The sequence below is a fragment of the Bos taurus genome, chromosome 29 (genome assembly GCF_002263795.3).
Source record: "Bos taurus isolate L1 Dominette 01449 registration number 42190680 breed Hereford chromosome 29, ARS-UCD2.0, whole genome shotgun sequence".
In the NCBI taxonomy this organism is placed as follows: Eukaryota; Metazoa; Chordata; class Mammalia; order Artiodactyla; family Bovidae; genus Bos; species Bos taurus.
Window position 1 is genome coordinate 15,041,782 of NC_037356.1, and position 26,292 is coordinate 15,068,073.

The 26,292-nt window shown below is 37.7% G+C and overlaps 1 long non-coding RNA gene across 1 annotated transcript; it reads right to left on the reverse strand.

The window, feature by feature from the left end:
* Positions 1-13,837: 13,837 nt before the first annotated feature.
* On the reverse strand, positions 13,838-22,719 carry LOC132344248 (uncharacterized). Its single transcript, XR_009493434.1, has 4 exons — positions 22,654-22,719; positions 19,013-19,180; positions 15,602-15,668; positions 13,838-14,740 (listed from the first exon to the last, which is right to left on the reverse strand). It is a non-coding gene; the product is annotated as an uncharacterized lncRNA (long non-coding RNA).
* Between the last annotated feature and the right edge of the window lie 3,573 nt (positions 22,720-26,292).

Below are 26,292 nucleotides of genomic sequence, written 5' to 3' on the forward strand. Positions count from 1 at the left end.
TTCTTTATTTTTTCATATAAATGTATAATCAGATTGTTGACTTCTCACTTGAGAAAAAGTTGGTATTGTATGGTATTTATCTCATGACAAATTGATGGAGTAACTTAGGGAGAGAGATGGCATTATCATGATACAGAATGCTGCTGCTGCTGCTAAGTCACTTCAGTCGTGTCCAACTCTGTGCAACCCCATAGACGGCAGCCCACCAGGCTCCCCTGTCCCTGGGATTCTCCAGGCAAGAACACTGGAGTGGGTTGCCATTTCCTTCTCCAGTGCTTGAAAGTGAAAAGTGAAAGTGAATTCGCTCACTCATGTCCAACTCTTCGTGACCCCATGAACTGCCACCTACCAAGCTCCTCAGTCCATGGAATTTTCCAGGCAAGGGTACTGGAGTGGGTTGCCATTTCCTTCTCTGATAATACAGAATATTCCCATGCAAACTCTCTGTATTCCTTTGGACCTGTTGTATTCATCTTTGGGTACTTTAGTAGCATTTAAAATTTTTATTTGTATAGATCTTGTCATTTCTTGTTAGATTTATTTTTAAATATTTGTTGTTATTCAGTAACTCTGTTGTGTCTGACTCTTTGTGACCCCATGGACTGCAGGATGCCAGGTTTCTTTGTTCTTCACCGTCTCCTGGAGTTTGCTCAAATTCACGTCAATTGAGTCAGTGATGCCATCCAACCGTCTCATCCTCTGTTGTCCCCTTCTCCTCCTGCCTTCAATCTTTCCCAGCATTAGGGTCTTTCCTAAAGAGTCAGCTCTTTGCAGCAGGTGGCCAAAGTATTGGAGCTTCAGCTTCACCATTGTCCTTCCAGTGAATATTCAGGGTTGATTTCCTTTAGAGTTGACTGGTTTGATCTTGCAGTCCAAAGAACTCTCAAGAGTCTCTCCAAGACCAAGTTCTAATGCATCAATTCTTCAATGCTCAGCTTTCTTTATAGTCTAACTCTCACATCCATACATGATTACCAGAAAAACCATAACTTTATCTAGACCGACTATGTTGGCAAAGTAATATCTCTGCTTTTTAATACACTGTCTAGGTTGGTCATAGCTTTTCTTGCAAAGAACAAGGTCTTTTAATTTTATGGCTGCCATCACTATCCACAGTGATTTTGGAGCCCAATGAAATAAAGCCTATCACTATTTCCATTGTTTCCTCATCTATTTGCCTTGAAGTGGTAGGATTCCATGATCTTAGTTTTCTGAATGCTGGGTTTTAAGCCAGATTTTTCACTCTCCTCTTTCGCCTTCATCAAGAGGCTCTTTAGTTCCTCTTCACTTTCTGTCAAAAGGGTGGTGTCATCTGCATATCTGAGGTTATTAATATTTCTCCCAGCAATCTTGATTCCAGCTTGTGTTTCATCCAGCCTGGCTAAATATTGTATCTATCCTATTGCTGTTAGAAATTTGAGTTTTACCACTTTTTTTGTCCTTTAACTGAATGCTATTTACATGTATGAAAACTGTGATCTTATGTCTAAAAATTTTTTTGCCTAGATAGTTACAAAATTTTTTTTATTATTGGTAATAGTTTTTCAAAATTATTTTCTGAATTTCCAAGTATTCAATGATATTTATTATTAGATCTTTCCAAATATTCCATTATAGATCTCTTTTTAGTTCTCTAATTTTTTTTGGCTGATAAATATAAAATACTAAATAGTAATTGTGATTATGTATATCTTGTCCCATCACTTCATGGCAAATAGATGGGGAAACAGTGGAAACAGTGTCAGACTTTATTTTTGGGGGCTCCAAAATCACTGCAGATAGTGACTTCAGCCATGAAATTAAAAGACACTTCCTGCTTGGAAGGAAAGTTATGACCAACCTAGATAGCATATTCAAAAGCAGAGACACTACTTTGCCAACAAAGGTCCATCTAGTCAAAGCTGTGGTTTTTCCAGTGGTCATGTATGGATGTGAGAGTTGGACTGTGAAGAAAACTGAGCACTGAAGAATTGATGCTTTTGAACTGTGGTGTTGGAGAAAACTCTTGGGAGTCCCTTGGACTGCAAGGAAATCCAACCAGTCCATTCTGAAGGAGATCAGCCCTGGGTGTTCATTGGAAGTACTGATGCTGAAGCTGAAACTCCAGTACTTTGGCCATGTCATGTGGAGGGTTGACTCATTGGAAAAGACCCTAATGCTGGGAGGGCTTGAGGGCAGGAAGAGAAGGGGACAACAGAGGATGAGATGGCTGGATGGTATCAGTGACTCGATGGACGTGTGTCTGAGTGAAAGGATGGTATCACTGACTCGATGGACGTGTATCTGAGTGAACTCCGGGAGTTGGTGATGGATAGGGAGGCCTGGTGTGTTGCAATTCATGGGGTCGCAAAAAGTCGAACACGACTGAGCTACTGAATTGAACTGAACTGATATCATTGTTTGACTTTTGTGATCATTCATATAGTTTTTAAGTACAATGTTCTTTGAATTTGAAATATGTGTGCTTTATAATTTCAGTAAAAACTTTTGTGAAAAAGTGAAAGTGTTAGCCAACCAGTCATGTCGGACTCTTTGTGACCCCATGGACTGTAGCCTGCCAGGCTCCTCTGTCCATGAGATTTTCTAGGCAAGAATGCTGGAGTGGATTGTTGTTTTCTTCTTCAGGGTATCTTCCCAACCCAGAGATCGAGCCCTGGTCCAACACATTACAGGATGTTTTTTTTATTGTCTGAGTATTTCTTATTTTTAATTTAAAAAAATCAAAGACTTTTCTTTTAACATTGAGTAAAATGTACATGGAGAAGGAAAGGTCAACTCACTCCACTGTTCTTGCCTGGGAATATCCATGGACAAAGGAACCTGGATGTGTACAGTCCATAGGGTCACAAAGATTCAGACATGACTGAGCAACTGAACACATGCACACACAAAATGTCCATATAATTTTTCTTTTTATTTGATTTACATGTCACATGACACATTTCTTAGTATTGATGCGTACCTGTATTTCTGGAATAAAATTCCTTAAGCCAGTCATTCTTGGGTTTGGTGTCAGTGTATGCTGCTTCATTAAAATAATGTAGGGTATTTCCTTCTTTTGTCATTTTTTAAAACTTTTTGAATGTAATTGGAATGATTTTGTAAATGTAGTGAGCCCTTTGCTTACTGCTAGTATCCTTTGATGGAGAAGGTGATGGCACCCCACTCCAGTACTCTTGCCTGGAAAATCCCATGGATGGAGGAGCCTGGTAGGCTACAGTCCATTGGGTCACGAAGAGTCGGACACGACTGAGCGACTTCACTTTCACTTTTCATTTCATGCATTGGAGAAGGAAATGGCAACCCACTCCAGTGTTCTTGCCTGGAGAATCCCAGGGACGGGGGAGCCTGGTGGGCTGCCGTCTATGGGGTCGCACAGAGTCAGACACGACTGAAGCAACTTAGCAGCAACAGCAGCAGTATCCTTTAAAATGGTCAGGAGTCCTTCCTAGATAATTTCTGCCTACACAGTTAGATTTATTTTTTTCACTGATATATACTTGACATACAAAATTGCATTAGTTTCAAATGCACAGCACAGTGACTTGGTGTTTACACACACCGTGCAATGATCACAGCAGTAGATCTAGCTATCATCAGTCATCATACAAAGTTAATAAATAAATATCATTGGCTGTATTCCTCATGCTGTACTTTAATCCCCTTGACCTATTCTTTTTTCTAATTTGTGCCTTTTGAACCCTTTCACCTATTTTTCCCACCCTCTTCAAACTCTCTTTTTTTGCAGCCACCAGTTTGTACTGTGTAACTGGATTCGTTTTGTCTGTCATTATATTTGTTTTGTTTTTCATATTTCACATGTAATGAAATTGTATACTATTTGTCTTTGATTTACTTCAGTTAATATAATTCCTACAAGTTCCACCCATGTTGTTACAAGAGGCAAGATTTCATTCTTTTTATGGGTGAGTAATATTTCATTGTGTGTGTGTGTGTATATACACACCATTTCTTTTTCTATTCATCTATCATGGACACTTAATTTGCTTTCATTATCTTTGTTAACATAAATACTGTTACAAGATATGCAAGTGTATCATTTTCAATTAGTGTTTCTGTTTTCTTCAGATAAATACCTAGAAGTGGGATTGCTGAATCATAATGGTAGTTTTATTTTTTAATTATTTGAGGAAACTCCATATCACTTTCCATACTGGCTGCATCAATTTACATCACCATCAACAGTGCATGAAGGCTCTCTTTTACCCAAATCCTCACCAACACTTGCTATTTCTTATCTTTTTGATAATAACCTTTCTGACAGATGTATAGTGATATTTCATTGTGGTTTTGAGTAAAACTCCCATGATAATTAGTGATATTGAGCATCTTTTCATGTATCCATTAGCTCTCTATATGTCTTCCTTGAAAAAATGTCCATCCAGGTCCTCTGCCCATTTTTTTAATCTTTGTTTCTTTGATGTTGAGTCATATGAGTCCTTTGTATATTTATAATATTAATCCAGGATCAGATATACTATTTGCAAATACCCTTTCCTAGTAAGTAGGTTATGTTTTCATTTTGTTAATGACTGTATTCATTATGCAAAAACTTCTTGATTTGATGTAGTTCCATTTCTTTATGTTTGCTTTTGTCATTGTTGCCTGAGGAGATGTGTCCAAAAAACATTGCTAAGGTCAATATTGGAGCTTACCGCCTATGTTTTCTTCTAGGAGCTTTGCAGTTTCAGAACTTCACAATTAAGTCTTTAAACCATTTTGACTTAAGATTTGAATGTGGTATAAGAAAGTGGTCCAGTTTTATTCTTTTGTATGTAGCTGTCCACTTTTTCCAACAATATTTATTAAAGATGCTGTCTTTTCCAAATTGTGTATTCTTGCCTCTTTCATAAAAGATTATTGACCACGTATGTGTGTGTTTATTTCTCGACTATTTCTATGCCATTGATGTATGTGTCTGTTTTTGTACCAGTGCCATACTGTTTTGATTACTCTAACTTTGTAGTCTAGTGTGAAATCAGGACCCAGGGTACCTCCAGTTTTATAATTACTTCTGAAGATTTTTTTGGTACTTAGGCTCATTTATGCTTCCATATTCACCTTGCTGTTGCTAAGTCGCTTCAGTCGTGTCCGACTCTGTGCGACCCCATAGACGGCAGCCCACCAGGCTCCCCTGTCCCTGGGATTCTCCAGGCAAGAACACTGGAGTGGGTTGCCATTTCCTTCTCCAATGCATGAAAATGAAAAGCAAAGTGGCTCAGTCCTGTCCAACTCTTAGCGACCCCATGGACTGCAGCCTACCAGGCCCCTCTGCCCATGGGATTTTCCAGGCAAGAGTACTGGAGTGGGGTGCCATTGCCTTCTCCATATTCACCTTAGTATTACTTTTTCTTTTGCTCTGAAAAACACGTTGGTATTTCATAGGGATTGTGTTGCATCTGTAGCTTGCTTTAGGTAGTATGGTATCTTTAATAGTATTTAATTTCCCAGTCTGTGAATACACTATGTCTTCCCATTTATTTGTGATGTATTCATTTTCTTTCCCCAATATCTTCTGTATTATAGTTTTCAGAGTACAGAACTTTCACCTTTTTTGGCTAATTTTATTTGGAAATTGTATTTTTTGAAACAATTGTATATGAGACATTTAAAAAATCTCTGACAGCTTTTTTCAAAAGTAGTATAAAGCAATGCAACATATTTCAATACATTAATTTTCTGTCCTGTGTCTTTACAGAATTTATTTATTCTAACAGTTTTCAGGTGGAATATTTAGGGTTTACTATATAAAATTTCATCTGCAAATAATTATAGTTTTACTTCTTCATTTCCAATGAATGCTTTTTAATTTTTTTCTTTCTTTCCTGATTAGCTAATACTTCCAATAATATTTTAAATATATGACAAGAGTGGACATCTTTGTCCTCTTTCTGATCTTAGAGGAAAAGCTTTAAGCTTTTCATTATTGAGTATGAGATTATCTGTAGGTTTTTCTATATGATCTTCATTATCTCAGGGTACAAAGTCTGTATACATTTAAGACTAATGTTTCCTTGTTGATATTCTGTCTAGATAATATATCCATTATTGTAAGTGAGATGTTAAAATTTCTTACTATTATTGTGTTGTGTCAATTTCCCATTTCTATCTTTTAATATATGTTTATGCATTTGGTGCTCCTATGTTAGGTGCATAAATATTTACAAATGTTGTATCCTCTTGTTGACTTGACCCCTTAATTATTTTGTAATGATCTTCTTTGTCTTTTGTTACAGTCTTTGCTTTAAAGCATATTTTGTCAGATATACATATTTTTGGCTTATCATTCTTTCTTTTTGTTTCCAGCTTTCTTTTCATTTCCAATAACAGGGAATATCATTTTTAAGCTTTCACTTTCAGTCTGTTTGTGAATTGAGTCTTGTAGACACCATTTAAATGAGTTATTGTATTTTTATTCAATTAGCCACCCTATGTCTTTTAATTAGAGAATTTAGTCTATTTATATTTAAGATAACTACTGATAGGTATGTATTTTTTGCCATTTTATTGTTTTCTGTGAAGTATTCTGCTGTGCTTTTTCATTCCTTTCTTCTTTTTCACTTTCTTCGCTTGTGTTTTTATTGCTGTCTTTAATGTTGTTTAGATCACTTTGTCATTATTTTTGTATATATATGACAGGATTTTGATGTGTAGTAACCATGAGGTTCATAATAACAACCTATATAGTAACAGTCTATTTTAAGTTAAAAGTTCCTTAAGTTCAATAACATTCACTTCCCTCCCCTGGATTTTTTTTTTTTTTTTTTTTTTTACTTCTACATCTTTTATTTTATGTAAGTTTGAAATAATTATTGTAGTTACAGTTGATTTTTACTACTTTTGTCTTTTAACCTTTACACTATTAACCTTTATTTTTATTTTTTTTTTATTAATTTATTTTTTTACTATTTTTTTACACTATTAACCTTTAAACTTTTACCTTTATACTGACTTACTAATCCTGCTGGGTAGAGTATTCTTGGGAGGTTTTCTTGTCTGTCTGTCTGTCTGTTTATTTTTCTTCTAGCACTTTGAACACATCATGTCACTCCCTTCTTGACTGCAAAGTTTCTGCTGAAAAATCAGCCAATATTCTTATGGGGGCTCCCTTGTATGAAGCCAGTTTACTTTTGCTGCTGTAAGCTTTCTTTATTTTGTGATATTTTAATTGCAATAATTTTAGATCTATTTGGGTTCATCCTGACTGAGACTCCCTTCACTTCCTGGACCTGGATGTCACTTTTCTCCCACGGGTTAGGGAAATGTTTGTCCATCATTTCTTCAAGAGTTTTATACCTCTTTTCTTTTGTTTGTGTTTGTCTTCTCCGGGGACCCCCATAAAATGGAGAGACGTGTACTTGATATTGTTTCATATGTCCCTTAAGCTACCCTCATTTTTTAAATTTATTTTTCTTTTTGCTGTTATTTTACGTGATTTCCATTACTCTGTCCTTTGGGTCACTGGTCTGTTCTTCCATATCATCTAATCTGCTATTTCTTCCTGCTAGTATATTTTTTAGTTATTCTATTTTAAGATCTGTGAGTTGTTTTTGGTACTTTCTCATATTTTCAGTCTTTTTTGTGAAGTTGTTACTGTGTTTGCTGTTTCTTCTTCTGAGTTCAGTGAGCATCTTTAGGACCATTTGTTTGAACTCTTTATCAAGTAAGATACTGTGTCCATTTCTTTAATAATTTTTTCTGTTTCTTTATTTTGAAAATTATCCACTCTTTCATCATTTTAATTGACTCTCAGTATTTGTGTGTATGTATTATGTGAAACAATATATCTCTTTCTTTCTTAAATGAATGGGTTTGTGTAGGAGTTGAGATTTATGATTTAATCTTGCCCTAGTTCTTCTTGTTCCTCTCGAGGATTGTTTCAGATTAATGGGGTCTGGAAATGCAACCCTCCCTAGGAACTTGAACCTACTGCTCTGTGGATATCCCCTGTGTAGGCTGCATAAGCCTGTTGTCTCTGGAAGAAGGGGGTTGAGAGAGTGACATGGAGCTGATGGGGCTGCTTGAGTAACATGGATGGATGGTGCTGCTTGCTTGCTGCTGTTAGCAGGTTATATTGAGATGTACAGAAATAGTAACTTCCGGCACTGTGAGCAGCAATGTAGAGGCAGTCTGTGAAAACAGCATCCACCAGTGCTTCATCCCCAGGGAAAGACCCAGCAGATTTTGCCCCTTTTTGCTGATGCTTGGGATTGGCAGTGAATCTTTTTCACATTTTGTCCAGGCTCTTTTCAAATGGCTGCTTTTTTACTAGGTCCTGGAGCAAGTGTCTCTGTGTGTGATTGTTTGAGACTCAAATCTTTGTTCCCTATAAGCCTATGTTTCTCCTAAATATAAACCTTGTTAATTTTCAAAGCCAGGCATTTCGGATGTTCTTTTCTCTGAAGCACGCCCCCAGATTTGGTGTACTTAGTATGGGGTATAAGCATCTTGCTTCTCAAGGAGAAGCTCCAACTATGCATGAAATTGATAGATATATCATACATGTATATATACTCCTCTCCTTTTTGGGTTACTATGATGCATGTGTGTTTCTTGCCAAAAGCATGTCTCTGCCTTTCCTACCCATCTCGTCGTGACTCTTTCAACTTTTGTCGTGGTCAGCTAGGTCTTCAGCTATTTTCTCAGGTTTGTTTCAGAGGAAATTTTTCCCTATCTGGCCATATATTTTTTATATCTTTGTGAGGAGGTGAATTCAGGCTCTTTCTACACCATAATCTTATGTGGTTAGATATTTTGATGATTATCTCAAGTGCCATCTTCATAAAGTTATACTGAGATTGTCAATGGGACATTTTTTGGTGGAGAATCCCTTCATTCCTCAGAGTGGCAGCCAGAAAATGAAGAGTTTGGAATAGGCCTCTTAAAGTTCCTTTCCCCTGCTAACGTATCACTAAAATAATGGTCAGTGTAATGTTTTATGGTGACTAGAAGAAATTTCTATAGGTTCTAAAGTTTCCCCATGCAAACCCTAGGCTAAAATGAATTTTCCTAAGGTTTCCAGTCTTATTTGGGAACCTTATGTATATATTTATACAACTTTTAATTACACTAATAATTTTCTTCTACATGATGTGAGTTAATGTCTGTAAAACAACTAGCACACACCTGACATTGGTAAGCACTCAATAAATGTTGGACAACAGTGTTAGTATATTTGAATCTTACTGAACTCCCTGTAAATAAAATTGAGGAAATGATGACTTATATTTATTAAAAGGACTTGCCTGGATCACAAGGATCACACATTTAGAATATGGCAGTACTAGATTGCCAGCCTAGGGTTTTTTCACTCTGATATCAAAGCTTTTCACACTCATAGATGTTTATAAGTTGAGGGAGAAATTAATAAATGGAGAAATTCATTAATCTGTAATTGAATTTAAGCATTTTCTTGATGTATGAATGTGGACAACAAATCATTAGTGTTAGCTATTCCTATAAATTTATCTTCAGTAGAAATAAAAATAATACCATATTAAAGATTTAATATACCTTGAGGTATCATTTATGATCACAAGCATTTTCAAATCATGCCAGTTAACAGACTTGCTGATTGAAATTATTATTCAGTTCAGTTCAGTTCAGTCGCTCAGTCATGTCTGACTCTTTGCGACGCCATGAACCACAGCATGCCAGGAGTCCCTGTCCATCAAGGAGGAATTTATAAACAAAAGAGAAATTTATAAACAAATTAATACATAAATAAAATTCCACTTTTCCATTTTTAACCTAATGTCCAGGGGAGAAAATTAGAAATATCAGAGCAGAGGGTTTCATAAACGTACAATGGCCTAGGATTTGCATTGATCTTAATATGCATTGATCCTGTATCAAGACTTTACATATATTAATTTATTTAATTCTCAAAAGAACCTAAGAGATAGGTGTTATTTTCATTCCCATCTTCAGTTCAGTTCAGCTGCTCAGTCATGTCCAACTCTTTGTGACTCCATGAACCATAGCACACCAGGCCTCCCTATCCATCACCAACTGCCAGAGTCTACACAAACCCATGTCCATTGTGTCAGTGATGCCATCCAGCCATTTCATCCTCTGTTGTCCCCTTCTCCTCCTGCCTTCAATCTTTTCCAGCATCAGGGTCTTTTCAAATGAGTCAGCTCTTCCCATCAGGTGGCCAAAGTATAGGAGTTTCAGCTTCAACATCAGTCCTTCCAAACAAATCCCAGGGCTGATCTCCCTTAGGATGGACTGGTTGGATCTCCTTGCAGTCCAAGGGACTCTCAAGAGTCTTCTCCAGCACCATAGTTCAAAAGCATCAATTCTTCGGCACTCAACTTTCTTTATAGTCCAACTCTCACATCCATACATCACCACTGGAAAAACCATAGCCTTGACTAGACAGACCTTTGTTGGCAAAGTAATGTCTCTGCTTTTCAATATGCTATCTAGGTTGGTCATAACTTTCCTTCCAAGGAGTAAGCCTCTTTTAATTTCATGGCTGCAATCACCATCTGCAATGATTTTGGAGCCCAAAAAATAAAGTCTGACACTGTTTCCACTGTTTCCCCATCTATTTCCCATGAAGTGATGGGACCGGATGCCATGATCTTAGTTTTCTGAATGTTGATCTTTAAGCCAACTTTTTTGCTCTCTTCTTTCACTTTCATCAAGAGCTCTTTAGTTTTTCTTCACTTTCTGCCATAAGGGTTGTATCGTCTGCATATCTGAGGTTACTGATATTTCTCCTGGCAGTCTTGATTCCAGCTTGTGCTTCTTCCAGTCCAGCGTTTCTTATGATGTACCCTGCATACAAGTTAAATAAGTTGGTTGACAATACACAGCCTTGACGTACTCCTTTTCCTATTTTGAATCAATCTGTTGTTCTATCCAGCTCTAAATGTTGCTTCCTGAACTGCATACAGGTTTCTCAATAGGCAGGTCAGGTGGTCTGGTATTCCCATCTCTTTCAAAATTTTCCACAGTTTTTGTGATCTACACAGTCAAAGGTTTGGCATAGTCAATAAAGCAGAAATAGATGTTTTTCTCTAACTCTTTTGCTGTTTTGATGATCCATCGGATGCTGGCAATTTGATCTCTGGTCCCTCTGCCTTTTCTAAAACCAGCTTGAACATCTGTAAGTTCATGGTTCACATGTTACTGAAGCTTGGCTTGGAGTATTTTGAGCATTATTTTACTAGCTTGTGAGATGAGTTCAATTGTGGAGTAGTTTGAGCATTCTTTAACATTGCCTTTCTTTGGAATTGGAATGAAAACTGACTTTTTCTAGTCCTGTGGCCACTGCTGAGTTTTCCAAATTTGCTGACATATTGAGTGCAGCACTTCACAGCATCATCTTTTAGGATTTGAAATACCTCAACTGGAAATCCATCACCTCCACTAACTTTGTTCATAGTGATGCTTCCTAAGGCCCACTTGACTTCACATTCCAGGATCTGGCTCTAGGTGAGTGATCACACCATCATGATTATCTGGGTAGTGAAGATATTTTTTGTATAGTTCTTCTGTGTATTCTTGCTACCTCTTCTTAATATCTTCTGCTTCTGTTAGGTCCATGCCATTTCTGTCCTTTATTGAGCCCATCTTTACATGAAATGTTCCCTTGGTATCTCTAACTTTCTCAAGGAGACCTCTAGTCTTCCTATTCTATTGTTTTCCTCTATTTCTTTGCATTGATCACTCAGGAAGGCTTTCTTAGCTCTCCTTGCTATTCTTTGGAACTCTGCATTCAAATGGGTATATCTTTCCTTTTCTCCTCTGCTTTTTGCTTCTCTTCTTTTCACAGCTATTTGTAAGGCCTCTTCCAACAGCCATTTTGCTTTTTTGCATTTCTTTTCAATGGGTATGGTCTTGATCCCTGTCTCCTGTACAGTGTCATGGACCTCCGTCCATAGTTCATCAGGCACTCTATCAGATCTAGTCCCTTAAATCTATTTCTCAATTCCACTGTATAGTCATAAGGGATTTGATTTAGGTCATATCTGGATGGTCTAGTGATTTTCCCTACTTTCTTCTATTTAAGTCTAAATTTGGCAATAAGGAGTTCATTATCTGAGCCACAGTCACTCCTGGTCTTGTTTTTGCTGACTGTATAGGGCTCTCTATCTTTGGGTGCAAATGAATGAATGAAATGAATGAATGAAAACTCAATAAAACTAAGCCATGCTGTGTCGGGCCACCCAAGATGGAGGGGTCATGGTGGAGAGGTCTGACAGAATGTGGTGCACTGGAGAAGGAAATGGCAAACCACTTTGGTATTCTTGCCTTGAGAACCCCATGAACAGTATGAAAAGGCAAAAAGATAGGACAATTAAAGATGAACTCCCCAGGTTGGTAGATGCCCAATATGCTACTGGAGATCAGTGGAGAAGTAACTCCAGAAAGAATGAAAGGATGGAGCCAAAGCAAAACAACACCCAGTTGTGGATGTGACTGGTGATAGAAGCAAGGTCCCATGCTGTAAAGAGCAATATTGCATAGGAACCTGGAATGTCAGGTCCATGAATCAAGGCAAACTGGAAGTGGTCAGACAGGAGATGGCAAGAGTGAACGTTGATATTCTAGCAATCAGTGAACTAAGATGGACTGAAATGGGTGAATTTAACTCAGATAACCATTATATCTAAGACTACATCTACTACTACATCCTACTACTACTACATCCTGCCCCACTACTACTGTGGGCAGGAATCCCTGAGAAGAAATAGAGTAGCCATCATAGTCAACAAAACAGTCGGAAATGCAGTACTTGGATGCAATCTCAAAAACTAGAGGATGATCTCTGTTTGTTTCCAAGGCAAACCATTCAGTGTCACAGTAATCCAAGTCTATGCCCCGACTAGTAATGCTGAAGAAGCTGAAGTTGAACGATTCTATAGTGGATGGCAGGAGAAGGCAATGGCACCCCACTCCAGTACTCTTGCCTGGAAAAACCCATGGATGGAGGAGCCTGGTAGGCTGTAGTCCATGGGGTCGCTAAGAGTTGGACACAACTGAGTGACTTCACTTTCACTTTTCACTTTCATGCATTGGAGGAGGAAATGGCAACCCATTCCAGTGTTCTTGCCTGGAGAATCCCAGGGACGGCGGGGCCTGGTGGGCTGCTGTCTATGGGGTTGCACAGAGTCGGACACGACTGAAGCGACTTAGCAGCAGCAGCAGTATGGTGGATGGCATCACTGACTCGATGGACATGAGTCTGAGTGAACTCTGGGAGTTGGTAATGGACAGGGAGGCCTGGCGTGCTGCGATTCATGGGGTCGCAAAGAGTCGGACATGACTGAGCAACTGATCTGATCTGATGGTGACCTACAAGACTTTTACAACTAACACCCAAAAAAGATGTCCTTTTCATTATAGGGTGTTGGAACGCAAAAGTAGGAAGTCAATAAATACCTGGAGTAACAGGCATATTTGGCCTTGGAGTACAGAATGAAGCAGGGCAAAGGCTAATAGAGTTTTGCCAAGAGAACCCACTGGTCATAGCAAACACCCTCTTCCAATGAGAAGACTCTACACATGAACTTATTATTAAAACATTAATAAATATTTATAATTTTATTCCAGTATAATTTGTTCTCTGCATTCCTATGTATTTATCTTATGTACTTAAAATTTTATTTTGAGAAAGAAGTCCATGGACTTTACCAGACAGTCAGAGAGGCTAATAGTACAAAAACAGTAAACAGCACCTAATAAATTGCTCTGTGTTTATATGACCCTCTTATCCTATTCTGCATTTTTAACTTCATTTCACAAGGGATGTATTATGGGATGAATGTTCCCAACATCTCATTCAAAGGAAATTTGAGGCATCCACACCTGATAGTAACTGGCACTGAATTCAGCAGATTTTGCAGCTGGCACAATAACCAGATGGATTTTCATTGCCCGGTGAAGGTATAATTTTCCCCAAGAAATCCCACACATGCCACTGTAGTCCTGTGAGCTAGTCACAGGCCTCTTCTTTGCCAACCTTTCCAGCCTCCTGCAAATACTGCTTTTTAAAGGGATCCTGTGACAGCATCAAGAGAAATTTAGTAAATGTCTGCTCGATTGGGGTAGAAGTGAAATAAATAGCCAGCGCTCTAGGGAAAAGTCACAGACAATGCTCTCCTGCTGCTCAGTGTGCTTATCAGTACACAAACAGCCCTTCTGCAAAATGCATTGTGCTAAATCTAATCTGACGCATCCCCCTGGGGAGATGGGGAAAAAGGCAAGATCATCAGAGGGTTGATGGATTGGGATACATTCCATCTTCCTTCAGAATGCCCACATTTCCCTTCAGCATAGCCCTGGTATCCTTACGTTCCTTGCACTTGGGTGACTTTTGATATCCTGACAATAAAAACCTTGCTTTTCAACTTCTTTAAACTTCAGGATATGTGAAGAGTACTGCTACATAGAAAACATTTCTAAACATTGAATCACATCATTATCAAATGGAAAGAGACCAATCTTTTTCATCATCCAAGCTTAATCTTCTTGACCACTCATTATTTCCATGTTGCCTCTTAAGAAACTGAGTCTCAGAATGGTTAAATAATTTGATCAAGGCCACACAGCTATTAAGAAATAGAGTTAGGCTTTCAACTCAGTTATTCATTTCTAAATTTTCAGCTTTCCATTATCTGCCTCTAAAGATTATACCTACAGGAGATTTTCAGCAAGAGGAAACATATATTTTAGGTGAAATCTTGGGATGTTTCTTGAAGTAGACCTTAAGAAGAGTAGTTAGAGTAACATTAGTATTAATATAAGTAAAGAAAGTAGGATTTTAAAAAGAGAATATTCTTAGAAGCATTTCTCAGTAATCACAATACAAAGTTTCCCATTTCAAAGTATTCTACTTTGCTTTTAAGTTTCTGTTCATACCTCAATCAAATTAAATTGGTTTTTCCACATAGCAATTTGGAGAAATATCAGGCCCATTGGGATCAAGTGAAAAACAGATGTGATATAATATGCATTTTTCATGTGCCCCCAAGGGTTGTGACATTTCCAATTTTTTGACACTCTAGGGTAAGGAAAATACATCTCTTAGCATGAAACTGAAGCTCTCAGTCCTCCAGTTTGGTTGCTAGAGTGAACTTACTTAGGTAGATGGAGAATTTCAGTGAATATCTTGTGTGAAAATTTGCAAAACTTGGACCTTTTTATATAATTGATCATTTACGACAGCCAGTTACTTTCCTGCTTGGGGAACAGCTGGGCTTTTTAAAATGCTGCAACATTAACTCACTCACTTACCCATACCTACCAGTATAAATAATATTATGCTGTCAGAGAGTCTGGCGTAACAAATCCTATTTCAGATTTTCTATTGATAAAATATAATGGCACTAAGATATCCAGATCACCTCTCCCACAGGCCTGGTTTAAGTTTAATTTAGTCCATTTAAAATAAAATTATTAAGTGACCCCTGAATATGGTACCTAGATATTTTGAAGGGCTTAGAGAGCTTTTGATAAAACTTTAATGAAATCTACTGATCATTCAGTTTTGTTTTTGCTGGGCTGTGTTTTGTTTGCTTGTTTGTTAGCTTATTTTAACCAAGTAGTAAACAATAAACATACTCACCCTATACTGACTTCTTGTCCTTTGGGAACTTCCTGTAGTTTAGATACTAAATAACACTGAGATGCAGCTGTAAGTAAAGAATGAAGAACAGGTTATTTAACAATTATATATATTCGTTCAGTACTTACATTGATGATAATGGAAGTAATAATTGCTTTTTATAATTAATGGTGTCCTTGGTTCCTGTTAGGAAGTGTATTCTTCTTCCCCAGCCAAATGCCAGAATAGCCATATAATCTATTATCCACTCGTGATAAACCATCTATGAGTGGCACAGTGATTGATCCAAGAGGAGTTTAAGGAAATATCATTCAGGTTCACCTTTAGGCTGGAGAAGAAAATGGCAAACCACTCCAGTATTCTTGCTTGGAGAATTCCATGGACGGAGGAGCCTGGAAGGCTACAGTCCTGCCATCGTAGTCTTACATGCGGTGACAAAGAGTTGGACATGACTGAGTGAATATCACTCGTTCACTCACTCACCTTTAGGCAGATAATTAAATGACTCAGTGACAAAACGGAGTGTACACTTGTGTAATTATTTGAAGGCGACCTTGGGAAGGAGCCAAGCTGTCAGGTGGGAAATGAAGGACTCATTTTTTCCCCCCTAGAAAAGAAATGTGGACAGAGATTGTCCTTTGACTGCATCTGAGCATCTGAACCTACCTTGAGAGAAAACTAACTGCCCCATGGATTCAGTACATTGTAATAGCAAGCCTGTGCTTCTCAACTATCTTATTGAGCTCTCTGGTAATTGTCAAAATTGACCATTTTATTTTTAAAAAGTCACACAAAAAATAAAATGTCTAAAATCGAATCCTTTCTACTTATCACTCTATCTGTGCCAGGTAAGGTGAAAGGTTGGTACTTAATATAAATTACCTAATTTAATTCTCATAATAATGCCATCAAAGAGCTATCAATTTGATTTCCATATTATGAATGAATAAACTAATGTTTTTTGAAGTTATGTGACTTGTTCAAACATATTAACTTTAACTCCAAAGTCTTGGTGGTCCTTATATCAATATTAGGGTTTTGTAGGCAGGGTTAATATTCTTGCCTGGATAATCCCATGAACAGAGGAGCCTGGCGGGCTATAGTCCATAGGGTTGCAAAGAGTCAGACACAAATGAAGCAACTTGGCATACATGCACATGGAGGATGATTTCATGCGCGATGATGAGGAGGACTACGACCTGGTGAGGCGCAGGGAACAGAACTCGGGCTGGAGGTGGTTTCTGGCTTTAGGAGCCGGGGCAGGGGCGGCCGGGGCAGGGGCGGCCGGGGCAGGGGCGGCCGGGGCAGGGGCGGCCGGGGCAGGGGCGGCCGGGGCAGGGGCGGCCGGGGCAGGGGCGGCCGCGGCCTCTCTCCGTAGAACATGTGCTCCTTCCAGCCTCTCCCGATGCAGTGACAGGACGAGTTTACCTCCTCCCACTTCCCGCACCGGGCCCCTGCTTCTCTAATCTTAATATGACCCTTTTATTGAGATGTCTCCTAAATTTAGGAAACATTTCATGCTGAATTTTATTTACTTAGCCTGTCAGCCTCTCTGACAGTCACAAGTTCTCTTTAATCTCTGCATTCCAGTCTCCTGGCAGCTTTAACCACTCCTGATTGTCTCATTTCAGATATAGTTACAGGTTGACTCCTCAAGTCCCAACTCCGCATCTGGCAAATGTCCCATCTCTTTTTCAAGGGATAACTTGAAATCCAAATACTTAAAAGAATTTAAAAGGGTCTTCTTTGCCCTTCATTTAGAACAAGAGTTAGGAAACATTTTCTTTAAAGGGCTAAATAGTAAATATTTTAAGATTTGTCTGTATGTTTTTCCTTCATTTGTTGTTGTTCTTTTTGTCTTTACAATCCTTATAAAACTGTATAAATCTTTTCTAACATCATACGTCATATAAAATTGAGTCATAGTTTGACAAATGCTGGTCTAGAACTTAATATTCTCAAATGCATCTACATGTATCTGTATAAGTACTTTTAGTTGTTTATCTACTTTAGCCCAAAATAAAGCTACAAGTTTTACTTCAAGGTCAAATTTATTGAAACAGTTCAAACAGGTCTAACAATCATAAAGACAATAACAAAATTTCACTTATAGTAATCATCATCTCTTAGTAGATTATAAAGGAGATTTAAGCCATAGCCCTATATGTCTTCTCTTCTTTAAACCTCTTGCATTCAGCAAGCACCTGACATTTGGTGCCTCACCTGACATCTCCCTATCCTCACCCTCCACTACCAAGTCTCTCTGCCAAAAGACATCTCAGAGCGTCTGCTATCTCTCTCTCTCTCTAGATTCTTAAAGATTCACATAATATTGTTCCCTTCATAGTCATTTTCACCTCTGTTTCTGTGTCTGTCCTTCCAAACCTATTGTGTAAAAGCATATCACAAAGTTCCCCAAGAACCTGGCAGAAAGAGAAAAGTTCTTCTTAGGCTAGTAGGAAAGGCTCAAGGAGAGACCACAGTGTGCCTGGTAAGGCTAAAGGAAATGGGGTAGGGGACATGGGAATGTGGTAAAAACATGACTCTTGGATCTTAGTTTGCCACAAAAGCAATTATAAAATATTTCTCTATATCTATTTCTCTATATCTATATACCTGTATATAGGTATATGGGTTTCCCAGGTAGCACTACTGGTAAAGAACCTGCTTACCAATGCAGGAGACATAGGAGACCTAAGACATGTGGGTTCGATCCCTGGGTTGGGAAGATCCCCTGGAGCAGGGCATTAGCAACCCACTTCAGTATTCTTGCCTGGAGAATCCCATGGACGGGGGAGTCTGGCGGGCTACAGGCCACAGAGTTTCAAAGAGTTGAACATGACTGAAATGACCTTGTATGCATACATACATATACTTCTTTAACATGGACACCATACGATATAAAAGAAACAAAAACCTTGACGAAATATTGTCCAGATAAAGCTCTTAGAGGAGATAGTACAGTGGGGTGAACTGAGAGATGGAAGAGATCTAGATTCAAGTTTTGGCTCATCCACTGAACAGGCAGTTCAGCTTGAGTAAATTGTACTCTTCCCTGGGTGAACTTCACTTGCCCCATCTGTAAAACAATTATGTTGGATTAGATTAATTTTTAGTTCCTCCACAGTCTTGTCATTGTATCAAAAACAAAAAGAAATGCCTTATTTCCTTGTCACTTAGAATATGGGAATCCTACTTAAAATAGTCTTAACTTTATCAGCAAGAGTACAACAGCAAGTTGTTGCTGCAATTCTATATACACATGCACTATTTTGTTTCATTTGCTAAAAAAATTTACAATTGTTAATGGAACAACTTGTGATAGGAAATGAAGGATTTTCTATTACTGAAACTATTCAAGGCAAGTCTAGACATGGCTATAATAGAGTCTGTAGAATGATGTGAATTCACCTCTGAGAGCTCCATGTGGGATGATTCAGACATTCCAAGGCATGTCCGCCTGTCTGTCTCATATCTAAAAGCACACTGCAGTCTTCAGATGCTGATAATCTCTTCTTAGGTAGTTTGACCTGGAGATGGAATTGACTTCCTTTGCTATTTGGCTTTTGAAATCCTGGTCTAAAAAAAAAAAAAAAAAAACTAATTAGATTGGTTTTTAAAAAATGAGACTGAATTCTCTTTATGGTGGATACCATATCCATTTATTTAGTAGGATTATTAACCTGTTTGTTCATTTAACAAATATATCTTGGTTTTTTTCTCTGTCTTACAGTAACTAGATGAATAAAACAGTCACTACCCTATCATGCCAAGAAAGGTAGGGCTTTTACCTGTCTAGTTATTCTACCTCCCGCTTACAATAACTGGTATATAGCAGTACTCAGAACAATCTTTCAATTGTGTTTGCCTTAAAGAATTATAATATGAAAATTAGACTAATAATTACAAATAATTCTAATGCCATGAGTTATTGTGAGATATGGGCAAGGAGATGATTGCATTCAAGAAATATAAGTAGTTCAGAGAAAGAGATGGTTAATTCAGCCTAAAAAAAGGGAAGTAAATAAAACTTAAAAGATGAAGGAATGATTAGCAAAGGACTTTGAAAAATCAATACATGTTTTTTATGATGAACAAGCAGAGATTATTCTACACATCTGAAGGAGCAGTAAGGATGGTTATCTGGTTGACTGATGAGAGGATTTGGCAGAGCATGAGCTTGGGAGTGTAGGAAGAGAGTAGTGTAAGAGGCAGGTGGTACAAACAGGTAAGTGCCAGGTCTTAGGCTAATAGGCAGAATAGGAGGGGAAAGTCATGATCAAATTTTCTGCTAAAAGGATCCCATTGGCTATAGAGTGAGAGATGGGCTGGTGTTAGAGCAGTAAGATCCAGGTAAGTGAGCTAGGATGGTACTGAAATAGCCCAAATGAGATATGATAAGGTCTTGAATTAAGACAGTGGAAGGAGTAATAGAGACAGGAGAGAGAAGTAAAATACTTAGAAATACGCAATTTCTGTATTTCTAGAATTATTTGATAGGTTATATACAGATGTGAAGAAAACTGCATACTCCTATCTTGATGAATTAATTAAAAATTTCACCCTCAAATTTTCTGTATGGGATTTTGGTGACTACTTCCTGGGGGGTTTGGGGATCATGGAACGTGCTGTAAGTACCTGGTTCTCTTAGTACTAGGGGACCATGAGAGGTTTGAGAGCACAGAGCATTGGGATCAAAACTGTATTTTCAAAAGAGAAATTAATAGTAGCATTAGGATCGGGTAGGGGAATGGGGTTCAAGTTAGTCTCATCAAGTCTATCTCCACTAAGTTAGACCAGGTTAATGGAAACCCATAAGTATTTAATGCAAGGTAAAATTCAAGTGTATGCTATCTAATCACTTATTCAGCCATGACATATTTAAAGAATCTTTAGCCTAAAAATAGGAAGCCCCAGGGCTCACTCTGCAGGAAAATTTCCTTCTCTTCCACATATACACTAAAATTTCAGGAATGCTAGTATGGGGAGGACTGCTTTCTGCAGATTTATACAGGATTGATGCAAGAAGAGAAGAAGTTAATTTAAAACTTAAGGTAAAGGATATGCTACTGTGTAAATAAGGAAAAAAGGAACAAAAGAGGCAGAAACAGATTTGAAGCTGTCTGCTAAATGTAGAGGGGGTTAATGATAGTTCCTTCTCTGGGGTGATAAACAAGAAAAAGCAAATGAGGAAAACTTATTATGCCAATTATGATTGCATTCATTCAGCTCAGTGATATGCATTTAAACATAGAGGAGTTAAAAGATAATTTTCTAACATATAAAGTATTGCACTCAGAAAGTAATAAAATTTAAAATCTTTCAGAAAAGTTAAAGAAAACTTTGAGGGGCTGATTGCTAATACTGTCTGTAAAACATTGACATCTATTCTAGGATCCTATATTCTTTGTCAATTACACAGTTGCACCAGCCAGTCCAGAGAAATTTATTTATAATAAAAATATATTGCAATTCCTTTGATACTGAACTAATTTTTCACCATCTGTGAGTTTCATAGGTTTACACTTGATGAATTTGTTATCAGAAGTAGAAGGGTTGCAAAATGAAACATAACTGAAATTCAAATGATGAGTCTTTGGACTGCCTATATGCTTTGGAATCAAAAACTCTTATTAAACATTAAAAAGAAAAGAAAGTTAGTAGAAATGTCTACTTTGGAGTTTTTTAAATAAAATAATACCTTGGAGAGTTACCTAGATAAAGAATAAATGGTGCAAGGATGATGGTCACAATGTTTTGAAAATATTAATTAAATTCAGTGAACAAAAGAAATGCATTAATAAATTAACAACCACACTACAAATATTTAACCCCAAATAAATTTGAACATACAGCATTAGAATTATTATTCATAATTGAAAATAGGAGCATTTGTAAATATATACCAAGTGTTTAATTAGTATTAAGATCACTTTAGTTCAGTTGCTCAGTCGTGGCTGATTCTTTGAGACCCTATGGACTGCAGCACACCAGGCTTCCCTGTTCATCACCAGTTCCCAGAGCTTGCTCAAACTCATGTCCATTGGGTCAGTGATGCCATCCAACCATCTCATCCTCTGTTGTCCCCTTTTCCTCCTGCCTTCAATCTTTCCCAGAGTCAGGATCTTTTCCAATGAGTCTGCTCTTTGTATCAAGTGGCCAAAGTTTTGGAGCTTCAGCATCAGTATTTCCAATAAATATTCAGGGCTGATTTCATTTAGGATTGATTGGTTGGATCTCCTTGCAGTACAAGGGACTCTCAAGAGTCTTCTCCAACATTGGAGTTCAAAAGCATCAATCTTTTGGGGCTCAGCTTTCTTTATGGTCCTATCATACATGGGACCATAACTCTCACATCCATACATGACTACTGGAAAAAACCATAGCTTTGACTAGATGGACCTTTGTTGGCAAAGTAATGTCTCTGCTTTTTAATATGCTGTCTAGGTTGGTCATAGCTTTTCTTCCAAGGAGCAAGTATCTTTTAATTTCATGGCTGCAGTCACCATTTGCAGTGATTTTGGAGCCCAAGAAAATAAATAAAGTCTGTCACTATTTCCATTGTTTCCCCATCTATTTGCCATGAAGTGATGAGACTTGATGCCACAATCTTCTTTTTTTGAATGTTAAGTTTTAAGCAAGCTTTTTCACTCTCCTCTTTCACTTTCATCAAGAGGCTCTTTAGTTGCTCTTCTCTTTCTGCCATAAGGGTGGTGTCATCTGCATATCTGAGGTTATTGATATTTATCCTGGCAATCTTGATTCCAGCTTGGGCTTCATCCACCACAGCATTTTGTATGATGTACTCTGCATATAAGTTAAATGAGTAGGGTGACAACATACAGCCTTGATGTACTTCATTCCCAATTTGGAACCAGTCCGTTATTCCATGTCCGGTTCTAACTGTTGCTTCCTGACCTGCATACGGCTTTCTCAGGAGACAGGGGAGGTGGACTGACATTCTCATCTCCTGAAGAAGTTTCCACAGTTTTTGTGATCCACACAGTCAAAGGGGCATCCCTGGTGGCTCAGCTGTTAAAGAATCCACCTACCATGCAGGAGGCCTGGGTTCGATCCCTGAGTTGGGAAAATCCCCTGGAGAATAAAATGGCTACCCATTCCAGTATTCTGGCCTGGAGAATTCCATGGACTGTATAGTCCATGAGGTCACAAAGAGTCAGAAATGACCGAGTGACTTTCACTACTACACAGTCAAAGGCTTTGGTGTAGTCAAAGCGGAAGTAGATGTTTTTCTGGAACTATCTTGCTTTTTCTAGTATTAAGATAGTCTATCATTTTTAAAGGTAAGTTTGTAACTGATGAGAAGGGAGTTATGGAGAATATTTAACACTGCTAAATTTAAAGCATTTCTTCTAAAAATTCTTCTCTTATTAAATAAAAGAAGATTCTAATTCCTATAGGTCAAAAATGTGTCACCCCTCCACACTCTTTTAGTACAAGTCTCTTCAATTCATGGGTCTTATCATCTCAGATGTAATCAATCTCCCTTATATCTTCTAGTAAATTATAAAACACAGTGTTATATGGTAAATACTAATCCAGTATCCTCCAGAAGCACAAAAATATAATTTTCTTTTCATCTTGGGATATGAAAAGAGTGGGTTATCCAAGAGCAATTTTTTAACACACACACAAATCCCACTTCCTCAGCTAGAAACATCTTTTAAAACCATTACATTAAGACATTTAGAATATTTTAAATTTACGTATTTATTTTCTAATTGTTTCAACAACAATTTGCTATATATGTCAGATTTTTTTAAAACTATACAAAGAATAACAATTGCACTCCTCTGATTTAAACAGTAAGTCCTATGACTATTATTGCTGCTGTTACTACAGCTACCATTTATAAATCTTTTTAATCATTATATTATTTGATTTTCCCAACAGTCTTATATATTGTTGAAATAGATAGGTATCTGTTAAATCAGCAAAATGAAAATGAAAGAAACATTTTGTGTATGTCTTAGCATGGGTTCTAGATTAAAAAAACAAAAACAAAAAATTACCTCCCATGAGAAACTGACCTAATTCAGATTTAGGGTTCAAATTTACACTACTTCTGAAACCCCCAAATTATAATCTGACTAAATCAAATAAGAGTTGTCCATACTGGAAGCATAGGGGGCAATTGACAAATAAAATTTACCCAGAGGGAAATAATTTTCTTATTATTTCTACAGATATTTTTTACAAATGAAATACAGATGTCAATAGAAACTCATGATATCAATCACAGAACACACATGGAAATTAAAAAAAGCAAAAGTCAGCATAAACAATAAACAGAAGAAAAGATCACCATATTTAATGAATGGGTAAAATAACAGAATACCAACTGCTAACATAAGAATTAGAAAATATAGAAAATGAAAGTGGCTCAGTTGTATCTGACTCTTTGACACCCCATGGATTATACAGTTTATGGAATTCTCCAGGCCAGAATACTAGAGTGAGTATCCTTTCCCTTCTCCAGGGGATCTTCCCAACCCAGAGATTGAACCCAGGTCTCCTGCATTGGAAGTGCCTTCTTTACCAGCTGAGCCACAAGGGAGCCCCAGAATATACAGAAGATAGGTTGAAAAGAATTACACAGAGTGCAACACACGAGCAAACGTATAGACACTAAGAAAGACTGGTTAAGAGACATGGATGACGAGACAAAGGTCTACCGTATATGTTGTTGTAGTTCCGGAAGTCAAGAATAGAGGGAATGGGGAGAGGCAATAACTAAGGTGATAATGGTGGATTAACTGTCATTATCAATTAGAGACATGAATTCTGACTTCTCAGAAATCCAACATGTCACAATCAGAATAAAAATAAATGTACAATAGGCAGATCATAGGAAAACTACAATAAATATAAATGGGATATCTGGAAAGGATTCAGGAGAAAAGTCAGACGACTTAGGATAAAATAACAGTGTTAAATTTGACCTCTCACTTCTTGCTAAAACAACAACAAAAAAATGGTATCCCTAAAGTGCTCCAAGAAAATATGTTCACAAACTATTATTCAACAATAAGAGTAAAATCAAAATAATTTTTGACAAGCAAAACAGAATATTTCCTACCTATAGCACTTCAATACATGTGTTTTTAAAGGAAGCATTATAAAATGTGATTTAATGAATGAATTCTAGGTAAATAATCCCAGGAAATGATACAAAGTGCAGGTAGAAAATATGAGCAAAGAAACTAGATAAGCAAGTTAATAGAAATGAAGTAATTATATAAACCTAATACAAATATTTCACTGGATGACAACTAAAAGAACAAACATTCAGGAAATGAAGAGTATCTGAAATGGGGGATGTAGTAATAATTAGACTGATGTATTGTAACATCCTTCAGTGTTTCCAGGGGATGGCAGCTACGTAATTTTAAGCTCAAAAATGGATATTAAAACATATATCAGTTAACCTCAAAGAGAATAGGAATAAAATGTGTTGTTTCCCAACTAAAAGAGAGAAATGACATTTTGTAAACAGAATAAAAGAAAGCAACAAAGAAAGGAAACACAGAGAAATAAGAATTAATAAAAAGCAAAATACAATGTGGGAAACATAATTCTGTATACACTGATGAAGAAAAGTGAGAACATGAAGCATCTTGTGTGCTTAGCTCAAGAGTTACGAAAGCTTTCCACGGAAAGTAAGGAGGTAGCGAGCCCTGTAATTGTATCTCTGTCTCCCTATATGACCATCAGTTATTTTACAGACAGTGCTTTCCAGTGCCTCTGTGTATCAACACGGACACCCTGTGCTGACGCGCCTCTGTGCTGCTTGTATGCTAAGTCAGTTCAGTCCTGTTCAAATATCACTGACTCTGTGGACTAGCCTGCCAGGCTCCTCTGTCCATGGGATCTCCAGGCAAGAATACTGGGAGCAATTCTTGTATCGTGGGTTGCCGTGTCCTCCTCCAGAGGATCTTTCCTACCCAGAGATTGAACTTGCATCTCTTAGGTCTCCTGCACTGGCAGGTGGGTTCTTTACCATTAGTGTCACCTGCCTCAGTGATACTCAGTTCAGTTCAGTCGCTCAGCCGTGTACGACTCTTTGCAACCCCATGAATCGCAGCATGCCAGGCCCCCCTGTCCATCACCAACTCCTGGAATTCACCCAGACTCACGTCCATCGAATCAGTGATGCCATCCAGCCATCTCATCCTCTTGCGTCCCCTTCTCCTCCTGCCCCCGATCCCTCCCAGCATCAGAGTCTTTTCCAATGAGTCAACTCTTTGCATGAGGTGGCCACAGTACTGGAGTTTCAGCTTTAGCATCATTCCTTCCAAAGAAATCCCAGGGCTGATCTCCTTCAGAATGGACTGGTTGGATCTCCCTGCAGTCCAAGAGACTCTCAAGAGTCTTCTACAACACCACAGTTCAAAAGCATCAAATTAAATGGGTCTTTGCATGATCAAGATGATTAAATCACACCGACAGCTTCTTGAAGGCAAGTGCAATCTTCTTGTCCTTAGTTTTGAAACTGCCATGTGACTAGTAGGTATTAGCAAAAGTATGATCTCATCTCTTTTCTAAAATTGTTTACATTTTATCCTAGTGAGTTAATAAGAGTTTTTAATGAACTTGTACCAAGATTTTATGACCAACAATTATAGATGTCCTACTAAAAATGAGAGTAATACAATATGAGTAAATAAATT